The following is an 11,101-nucleotide window of genomic DNA, read 5'->3' as shown; positions in this document are numbered from 1 at the left end:
CCTGTGGGGGGGGGTCCGGGCGGCGGTGACGTCACGCGCTGACTCACCGGGCCGCGCTCCCCGGCTGCGCTTGGCCATTTATAGAATCTGCGCTGCCTCTGAAGTCACGGTCCAGGCACGACGGGGGCGGGGTGGGGAGCTCCTGGCTCGCCCCCGACGGGGCAGCCCGGGGTCTCCCGAAAGGGCAGCCCTCCCTGAGTCTGTCCTCTCCGATTCTCGGTCTGTGACGCTGTACTTCTTGTCCTGTCTGATTCATCCCCGTCTCTGGGTCGCTGTTTGTCGTTCCTTCTGTGTCGCCAAGGTTTTTTTTTTTTTTTTTTTTTTTTGCAGTCTCTGCCTTTGCCTCTCTCTCTCCCTCTCTCTCTGATGGCGCTGTGAATCGGCCTGGCTCACTGTCTCTGCCCTCCTGTCTCATCGCTCCCTCCATTCTCTCTCCATCTCTCCATCTCCGTTTTAGTTCCAGGGCTCCGACGCTTTCTGTGTCTCTCTCTGGAGGTCGCTGTATGGTCTCTCTATCTGGAAGACAGCGGTGGAGGCAGAGAGAAGGGGCTGATCCCAACCGGAGGCCCCAACCCCGGAGACAGCTCCATCTCCAAGTGCCCACCTGCAGCCCCCCTGCCCAGCTCCCAGCTGGCATTTCCCAGGCTTCAACCCCTCCGTGCCTCAGTTTCTCATCTAAATGAGAAGTGTGGGATCTTGGAAGGAACCGTGTTTCCTTCCAAGTGTCAGTCCTGAAAGAAAAACCGGTGCCTCGCCTCTGCTTGAGTGAACGCCCTAAACCTTGAGCACAGTTCATCTCTGTCCCTGTGTATCCTGGGAGACGGTTGAAGTCCTGTGCTGCATCTGCTTATGGTGGCAGCCCCTCTTTGCTGGCTCCCTCCTGGCCTAGCTTTTCCCTCCAGAAAACAGGTAGAGGCCATTGTTTCTAATGGCTTCTGTTTTGGGGTGCTCAGTTGGTACCAGACACTGTACCAGGCACAATCTCATTCAGTCCTCACCATAACCCATTGAGAATGGAAACTCTCAGACCTATTCCATGGGTAAGGAAACTCAAGGTTCAGAGAGGTCAAGCCACTCTCCCAGGGTCACACTGCTTATACCCTTCCTTCCAGACGCTTCCATATTTCTAGAGTCCCCAAGTATGTTCCCACCCCCAGGGCCTTTGTGCTGGCAGTTCCTGCCACCTGGAACACATCTCTGCAAGATGTCTGTGTGGCCTCTTCCTCCCTTAATTCAGTCTGTGCTCAGATGTCACTTCTTCAAAGATGTCCTCCCTGAGCACCTAAAGCAATAGCATGCCCCAAATCCCATACTGTCCATGAGAGGGTGGGCAGGAGGGAGCTGTTCATTAAGTGTTTACATCTGGAAATGGGTGTTTTTTATCTTCTCAAAACTTTAATTTTGGCTGGGAGTGTAGCTAAGTGGTAAAGCACTTGCCTAACATGTGCAAAGCCCTAAATCCAATCCCCACCACTGAAAAACATTTTAATTAAAAAATTGATTTATAAAAATAGCCATGCCACTCTCATCTGTTCCTGTCCTTTTTTCCCTTGCCCTCTCCTGACATCTTACACATACATTTGCTTATTGTTTATCTCATCCCATGAGAATGGAGACCCCATTGGGACAGGGATTGCCTCAGCACCCAGAGCAGTACATACATACAGCAGGCACTCAAAACCTGCCCACTGGGGGCAGGGGCTATAGCTCAACAGTAGAGCATGCACTTAGCATGCACAAGACCCTGGGTTCAATCCCCACTACCACAAAAGCAAAAAATAAGGAGGAGGAGGAGGAGGAGAAGGAGGAGGAGGAGGAGGAGGAGGAGGAGAAGCCACCACTGCCGGGAAGCTCAGTGGCACACACCTGTAATCCCAGCAACTTGGAAGGCTGAGGCAGGAGGAAAATGAAATTCAAGGCTAACCTCGGCCACTTGGCAAGACCCCATCTCAAAATTTAAAAAATAAAAATGAAGAGGGGCTGGGCATGCAGCTCAGTGGTAGAGTGCCCCTGGGTTCAATTCCCAGTACCCACCCTCACACACACACATGCACACACACACACACACACACCAAAAAAAAAAAACCTAAATAATAAAAGGGACTGGGAGTGCAGCTCTGTGATAGAACACCTCTAGGTTCAACCTCCAGTACTGCAGTGGGGGGAAAAGGAGGAAAAATCTTGCTCATTGAATAAATATGACTAAAGTGGGTGGGCAGGGACTGGAGCTCACGTCTGTCTGACATGTGGATGCCTAACCAATACACAAGGAAAGGGCATGATTTCCCAGCACCTTCTGGATGGAGGTCAGTAGAGGTACAGGGATTTTTTACATTTTCACTTTTCCTCTGCCTAGAAGAGCAATTAGGGGAGTGGGCAGGGGGTGTTTCCACCATGCAACCAGCGCACTGGTTTCATTAAAGAGGTTCTTGGCATAAAAGTTAACTAGTGAGATCGAAATAAAACACACAGACTCAGTTACCTTTTTCTATGACCAGGTCCGAGACGGCTCCCCCTCTGGCTGTCACCTCGAACCACCCGGTAGGGCAGCAAGGATTACTCAGGGCTAGCAGGAGAGAGAGAGAGTGAGCACGCCAGGGAGTAGCCTTTTATTGGGGAACAAGAAATTCAGGGGAGAATTCCATCCAATGAAGGTTGAGGGGGGCCGCACTCCAAGGTCAGGGTCAGTGATTGGTCCCCGGGGTCAGTGGCTCTCGCACCAGGAGAGGGCCGGGAAAGCTCCGACACAGTTTAGCCAGAGCGCCTCAGACCCAAACCGGGAGTTGCCCAGTCACGTGTGAGAATGGCTTCCCACAGGGTGTGTGTCACAGGCTGTGATGGGGGCTATAAAAACCATTCTACAACTTGTCCAGCCTGGACAATCCCTTGTCCAACCTTGATCTTTTGAATGAATTTTTTTTTTTTTTTTTTTTTTTTTTTTTNCTCTGCATTTAAATGCAGGGGCTCTCAGCCAGTTGTGATGGCATACACCTGTAATCCAAGCTACTCTGAAGGATTGCAAGTTAGAGGCCAGCTTGGCTGACTTAGTGAGACCCTGTCTCAAAATAAAATGGGCAGGGGAAGCTCAGTGGTAACTCAATGGCTTCGACCCCAGGACTGGTGGGGGGTAGTACTCTAGATCCCTGGCTTACAAGTTTGAAGCCTGCTCTGCTGCTTCCTGGCTGTGTGACCTTGAACAGATGTCTTAACTTTTCTGCACATCTATTCCCTCCTCTAGAAAATGGGTATATCAATAGTGCCTGTTCCCTAGGTTTTCTTTTTAAAAAAAACTTTCTGAGATAATTTTAGACTTATAGAGGAGCTGAAAAAATAGTATAGAGACTTCTCATTTACACTTCACCCAGGTGCTCCTAATGTTAACATCTTACATAATCATCATAAATTTATAAAAACTAAGAAATTAACTTTGCTACAATTGCTATATTTTCATTCGGATTTCTTCAGTTTTTCCTTTTCCACTTATGTCTCAAGATTCAAGCCAAGATCCCTCCTTGCATTTAATTGTCATGTGTCTTTAGATTCCTATGTGACAGTTCTTCGGTTTTTTCAACGACCTTGACAGTTTCGGAAGGTACTGGTCGGTTATTTTGTTGACCCTCTCTTTGTTTGGTTTATGTCAATTAGATTGAAGTTTTGGCGTTGCTGGGAAGGATGCCAAAAAGATGACGATGTGCCCTAATGCATCATACCAAGGGCTTCATGATGTCACGATGACTCACTGCTGGTGATATTAACCATGGTCAATTGGTTAGGATGATGTCTGCCAGGACCCTCCACCTTGAAGCTGCCGCTTTTCTAGGGTGTGTGTGTGTACCAGGGGCGCATTATCATTCAGTTACACTCTCAGTCCTTTTTATTTTTTGAGGCAGGGCTCGCTAAATTGCCCTGACTGGCCTCAAACGTGAGATCTTCCTGCCACAGCCTCCCTGTAGGTGGGATTACAGGCGTGTGCTGCCGCACCCGGCGCTTTGCTAGGATGCTTCTGAGGACTCCGTGCTAGAGTGTGCTTGGGTCTCACATGTAGTACCGTGTTCCGTGCTAATACGTATATAAAATAAGCAAACGTCTATGTTGAAATCGACTACTCTGGAAGCATAAATAAGAAAATAAAAGCCAAGACTGCCTCATGAGGCGGGACTTGGGAACTCTGAAGCCCGCAGCCAGGAGACCCCATCACCACCCACGTTCCAGCTCAATAGAATGAACTGCGCCTACGCGCAGCTGGATGCGCGGAACAGAAGGCAGTAGTGACCCCAGCCGCCGCCCGAGTGGGCTGTCATCTGGTCCTGGGAGGGGCGCGTAAGCCTTCTAGACCTGCAGCTGATTGGATGCAGTTTCTCTAAGATTGGCCAGTCACCGGAGCCCTGATGAAGAGGGTGTGCTGCGTCTGCGCAAAGTTGTTGAGGCAGCTTTAGGGGTATCCGCGACCTCCCATCAGCTCTCTGAACAGAATAACTGAAAAACTGCAGAAATTGGTGTTTTATTTATTGTACGGAGAATCGAACCCAGGGGCTCTTTGCCACTGGGCTGCATCACCCAGACCTTTCTATTTTTCATTTTGAGACAGGCCTGAAGGGTGGCCTTGAATTTGAGGTTCTCCAGTTTCAGCCTCTCCAGTCGCTAGGCTTATAGGTGCGCACCTCCGCGCCTGCCTCAGAAACGGTTAGTGAGGACTGATAACCCTCCTTGCCCAGGGCCATGGCTACTGCCAAGACTCTGTGTTGTGTGCTAATTCATTTGAGTTACCAACAGCCTAGAGCTGGGTGTCTCTGGGAGAGCACCGGAGACTCTCAATCTCACCTCAAGTCCTCACTGCCTCTAGGTCTTACCTAAAGGCGAACTCAGTGAGGCTTTCCTTAAACCGCCTGGTTTCCAACAGTTACTCCCCCCACCCCACCCCCACACCGCCTCCTGTCTCTGCTTCATTTTTCTCTAAATTACTTATCATTTTAAAAGGGGCACTAGGGATGGAACTCAGGGCCTCCCAATTGTTAGGCAAGAATTTTACCACTGAGCTGCACACCCAGACCTTAAAGTTGACTTTTAAAGACTATCAGGTATATGGAAAAGTGTATAAGACATCATTTACCACTTTCTGCCTTTTTAAGATCAAAGTATCAAAGTAAAATGCACAAATCCTAATAGACAGCTTGATAAATTTTTACATAACACACCTGTATAATCACTGCTAAGTTCAAACCATAAAATATTTATATATAATATAGGCCTTTTGTTTATTTCCTCCAATAGAATGTCAACTCCCTAAGGTCAGGGATCTCTTTTTGCTCACTGCTGTTCCACACTTAGAGGCATTTAACACATGATTGTTGAGGGACTCTGAGCCTTCTTGTGGCAGCATGGGCCTGGCCTCAGGCTCCTTTCACCCTACACACACTTTGGCTCTGGGTCCAGGTGTGAGCAGGGTTGGGGGGAGGTCTTTCACTTCTCTTCAGTCCCTTTTCATACTTTAGGGACAGAGGACTCCCTTACCCACTGCTGGGGATGTAGCTCAGTGGTAGAGCACCGCTGGCATCAATCCCCTATGTGTGTGTGTGTGTGTGTGTGTGTGTGTGTGTGTGTTTAGAGAGGCATCAAAGTGATTCCAGCTCTGCAGTGCAGACTCTATCCATGACCACAGCACACAGTAGGGTCATTAGAGAATTTCAGAAGCTGTACTCAGGAACCACTGTGGACAGAAGAATAGGAATTGGGCATTAGAGAGTGGGAGGGGAAGCTGGAGAGGACCAGGGAGGCCTCCACATGTCCCCCATGCCCAAGTCCCCAGGATTGACCAAGGGCTGCAAGGAGATAGAAGTGGGCACAGAAGCCAGCAAGGTAAAGCAGTCACCGCTGGGTCTGCAGAAAGATTGGGAAGACAGTGGTTAGGTGATTAGTCAGTGGTGCAGAAGAGAGTCTCAGGGCTTATTTTAAAGTCTCAAACAGAAGCAGAAGCAGATAGAATCCCAACAAGAAGGGAGAGTTGCTAGGGTTTACAGATAGGATGAAAATTAGAAAACCCCATCCACTCATTTATTCATTTTATTATTTTTCAGGGCCAAGGATTGAATGAGGGCTGCATTACACATGTTGCCACTGAGCTAAATTCCCAACCCCTCATTTATTCATTTTTATAACAATTACCCTTGCCTAGCATGGAGGCTCTGGATTTGATCCCTAGCACCACACAAATAAAAAAATTCCTTCTTCTTCTCAGAGTTTATGGTAAATAGTAAACGCTGTGAAAAGAATATATTAGGATAATAAATAACTCCACTTATTGAGCACCAATTATGTAGCAGGCACTATACTAATCCTGTATGTCCTTGTCTCCCTTTCACAACAGTTTCTTGAGGTACTTTGTTATTCCCATTGCACAGAGGCAAAAACTGAGGCTCAGCAAGAGAAAATCAGATGCTTGAGGACATACAGCTAGTAAGGGTCAGGAATGGGATTACAACCCAGTTCTTCTGGGGTCCAAAAGTAGAACAGCATAACCAAGCACACAGTAGATGTCCAGTGCATATGGGTGGGTGAATGGGTGGAGATAGCATCTCCAGGGATCATTATATACCGTAGTCACAGGCAAAGAGAGAAACTTCATGGCAATATGGACATGTGGTCCCTTTGTTGCAGAGAATCAGCACTAGGTCTGGAGGGAGGCAGGGGACAGAAGTGAGCAGGAGGTTGAATGAATAGGACCCCTAGGCCCACTCACCCAGCAGGAGTCCACCTATCATAGGGTAGGTAACCAAAAGCCTGAGCCATACATAGTTCAAGAGATGAGAAGATGGCTCACCAACCCCCACTCTAGAAAGCTTGAACCAGGATAGGTGGGGGACTGACACAGAGAGGCCAAGTTCCTCTATCTGCCTCTGCCTTGGCTGGGTGTAATCACCAATTTTCTTTCATTCTTTCCTTTTTAATGCTTTTTAGTTGTCAATGGACCTTTATTTTATTTATTGATATGCGGTGCTAAGAATCGAACCCAGTGCCTCATACATGCTAAGCAAGCGCTCTGCCACTGAGCCACAACCCCAGCCCACACATTTTCTTTTACTATAACAAAACACTGAGGTTGGGTGACTTTATTTTATAAAGTTTTATTTAGCTCATAGTTCTGAAGGTTCAAGCACCCACATTTGGTGATGCCTTCTTGCTGGCAGAGTACCAAGTCACCTCAAGTCATCATGTGGCAAGAGACCGAGTTCACATGTGTCTTTTGGTCTTTCTTCCTCTTCTTTATTTCTATTTTTATTATTTATTTACTTATTTATTATTTTTAAGAAGAGGTCTTGCTGTGCTGCCCAAACTGGTCTCAAACTTACAATCCTCCTGCCTCAGTCTCCTGCCTAACTGGGGTCACAGGTGTGCACAAACCATTCCCAGCTCTCTACATCCTCTTATAAAGTCACCAATATTCAATCACGGGGGCCCTGTTCTGATGACCTTTTGTCATCTAATCACCTCCCAAAGGTCCCACTTTACCACCACAGTTGGATTGTTTCCACCCTCTTAATGCTTCAAAGTGGGGATAAAATGTCAACACCGGAGCCCTTCCCAGGCACACTCTAACCTCACCCCAATCACAGTACTGGGTTAGAAAGAGGCAGTGGGCCTACCCATGGGGCTCCTGAGTAGGGCCAATCTTAGGTGAGAAATTTCCCCAAAGGGTTCCTTTTTCAGCTGGACATCCTCAACAGTGCCCAACCCATGTTGATGGATTCCCCCACCACAGGAGCGCAGAGCAGGAGCTGGAGTGTGTCCGCCAGGACCTAGCTCACTCTTTTTTTTTTTTTAATATTTATTTTATTTCTTAGTTTTAGGTGGACACAATATCTTTATTTTACATTTATGTGGTTCTGAGGATCGAACCCAGTGCCTCATGCATACTAGGCGAGCACTCCACCACTGAGCCACAACCCCAGCCCCCTAGCTCACTCTTAAAGGCTGAGGATGCTTGTCTCCACGGAGAGCAGGTGCCACCAGATGAGAGTACTGATGGCCAGGCGGAGCAAACCTGGGGAGGGGGCAGGGGCAAGTTAGGCCCCGCCCCTTACGGCATGACCCCGCCCTCCAGCCTCGCATCTTCCTACTACCGGGACTCTGGCTCCTGGAGTTTGCCTGGTTCCAGGGTACTTGCAGGAGCTTATTTGGTATAAGATGAAATCAGGGCCCAGAACTATAGGAGGAGGAGGCACCACAGGGAGGAACCGGAGGTGGTCATCCTCCTGTCGCCATGTCCACACCCCAGGATTCTCCTCTGCCCTACTGCCTAGCTTCTATAGCCAGTGAGGCAGATGCCAGCTGTACCATCTCAATATCACCATACTCCGAAGTGAGATTAGCTGGATATCAGGAGCAGAGGTGCAGATCGGGAGACTCAGACGGTATCTCTCACATACGTTTAGGGTAGTCAGCCCTGTGTAGACCGTGGGGATCGGACACAAACACACAGAGAGATCACATGGGCACTCAAAACACAGTCACAGGGTTGGGGATATGGCTAGGGGATAGAGGGCTTGCCTAGCACGTGGAGGCCCCTGGTTCCTCTCCCAGTAGCGAAATCCTACTAAAGCAGGGCTGATGGGAGGGCTGGGAGGGCTGATGGGAAGACAACTTGAGTCCAGGAATTCTTGCCCAACATAGTGAGAAGCTGTCTCAAAACCAAAAAAACAACAAACAACAACAACAAAAAATTCTGCCAAGTGTTTTGTAATTGTCCATTTCATGGGTGAGGAAATCGAGGCACATATGGGTTAAACACTGGCCCAGTCACGGCGCTACGTTATTGGTCTGTCTTCTTCACTAATGTCATCATCGAATCCGCAGATTCCAGAACGCACCTGGCATACAATAAGCGTTCAACGTTTGCTGAGTGAACGAAGGAATCCGCGTCCCTTCCACCTTTAATAATTCCTCTCCGCGTTTCAGGTGGGAGAACGAGGCTTCCGGCTGCCTCACAGAACTTCCAAGCTCAACACCCGGCTTGCTTCCCGGCCCCGAAGTTCCCGGCTCGGGCGCCCACTTAAAGGTTAGGGGTGTGGCCTGGCTTGTTATGAGGCGGGACCAACGCCTTTCCTCTTTCCTATTGGTGATTCTCCCTTTGTGGGAGGGGACCAGCTAAATCTGCTTTCTTGATTTGCTGTCTTTCCGGAGGACCGTGACCCGGAAGCCTTCTGGGCCAACATGGCGGCGCCCAGCAGCGACACGGAGCCGGCCGGGGGTCCTCGGCCTGCTGCCTGAGCAGGTAGGTCTCGCTTGGGAAGGCGAACCCGAACCATTGGGATGCCGGGCGTTCAGTTCCGGGCTTGGCAGTGCGGAAGGACAGCGTCAGAGAGACCCGGCTGCAAGGCCAGGGCGCTATGACCTCTTGGGGTGCGGGGCGGGTACGTGCCGGGAAAGGTTGCGGTCCTGTGCTAGCTGCCTCACTCCCTAATCTTTGCAGATGGGATAGTTGACTCAGAAGGTAAGGCTCTCGGTCGAGGTCACACAGCAAGTTGTCACTGAGGCGGGAATTGGAATCTGCGTCTGGCTGTTTCTTCAAGGGACGCTGAATCCTGGCAGCCAGCCTCAGAGTTCAGGTTTGTAAAAGCTTACCGCTTATTCCCCTTTGATTGATATTTGTTGAGCATTTACCACGTGCCAGGTACTGCCCTGGATGCCAGACACACAATAGTGAGCAGGACAGACAAAATCTCCCATTTCTTGGGGGAGCCAAACATCGAACAAGTTAGAAATAAAGAAACGAAATAGGTGAATTCAGATATTGGTAGTTGCTAAAAATGCATTAATCAGAGTGATGAATAGAGACCAGAATGAACAGAGACGGCATGGGAGACCTGGAGGAAGAAAGTTCTAGGCGGAGGGAAGAGCAAGTGCAAAGACTCTGAGACTGTAATAAACTTGGTTTGTTTCATAAACAACATAACTGGAACTGAGAGTAGTACGAGTTTTGTTTAAAGGGAAGACTCTGGCTGATTTTAAGTTTGAGATACCATTAAAAATTTTAGGTGTAGAGCCCTGAATTTAGTTTATATTTTTAAAAGCTCTCTCTGGCCATAGAGGGAGAACTGACTGGAAGGTAGGAATGGGTAGGTATCTAGTAAAGAGAGCACATCTATTGGGGCATTGGCCTGCAGGTGAAAGAAATGGGCGCATTTGGTATGGATTTAGAAATAGTCAACAGGACTAGTTGATGGCTTAATTGGGGGAGTGAGGGTCTTAGTAGACTTCCAAATGACTCCTAGGTTTGTGGCCTGAGTGACTAGGAATGGTGGTACCATTGAATAGCATTCAGAGGAATAAGTTAAGCAGGGATATCAGTATGGGACACATTAAGTTTGGGATGGCTGGGTATGTGCCAGAGTGATAGGAGGCTGGAAATGAATATTTGGGAGCCATAAGCACATACATCATCACTTCTCAAACTTTAACACACATAGGATATCTACATGTGAATGTTGTTAAAATGCAGATACTGATTCAGTAGGTCTGAGTTAGGGCCAGGATTTTGCATTTCTAATAAACTCCCAGTTGATGCCAGTACTGCCAGACTCTGGAACACATTTTGAGAAACAAAGGTTTAGATTATTAATCTTAGTTGCATGATAGAGTCATTGGGGTGCCTTAAAATTCTGATGCCTGGGCTCTACTTGCAGTTACTCTAACTTAATGTATCTGGGATATGACCTGGGCATAGGATTTTAAAAACCCCCTAGATTATTCTAATATTAATCAAGTTTAGGGACCACTGGAGTTACATACAGGAAATATATATAGAGAAGAACAAATTGAATGACACCTCTGGGTAGCAGATAGACAAATCCAGAATATGAGACTCTGTAGCCTCATTTTTCTTTTTTTTTTTTAAAGAGAGAGGAGAGAGAGAGAGAGATGGAGAGAGAGAATTTTTTAAATATTTATTTCTTTTAGTTATTGGCTGACACAACATCTTTGTTTGTATGTGGTGCTGAGGATCGAACCCAGGCCGCACGCATGCCAGGCGAGCGCGCTACCGCTTGAGCCACATCCCCAGCCCCTGTAGCCTCATTTTTCAAAATGGTTTCTAGGCCACCAGCAT

General features: G+C 48.2%; 1 protein-coding gene across 1 annotated transcript in view; it reads left to right on the top strand.

Annotated features, from left to right (window-relative positions):
• The first annotated feature begins 9,146 nt into the window (after nucleotides 1-9,146).
• Ecsit (ECSIT signaling integrator) overlaps nucleotides 9,147-11,101 on the top strand; it is a 13,916-nt gene continuing 11,961 nt past the window's right edge. The window contains exons 1-2 of the mRNA XM_015489061.2: nucleotides 9,147-9,268; nucleotides 9,467-9,602. The gene's annotated coding sequence lies outside the window, so the exon portion shown is untranslated. The remainder of the gene's footprint in view (nucleotides 9,269-9,466; nucleotides 9,603-11,101) is intronic.

Source organism: Marmota marmota, unplaced genomic scaffold, assembly GCF_001458135.2.
Source record: "Marmota marmota marmota unplaced genomic scaffold, marMar, whole genome shotgun sequence".
NCBI classification, from domain to species: Eukaryota; Metazoa; Chordata; class Mammalia; order Rodentia; family Sciuridae; genus Marmota; species Marmota marmota.
Note: the sequence above shows the minus strand (reverse complement) of the source record. Positions and strands in the feature narration are given on the sequence as shown.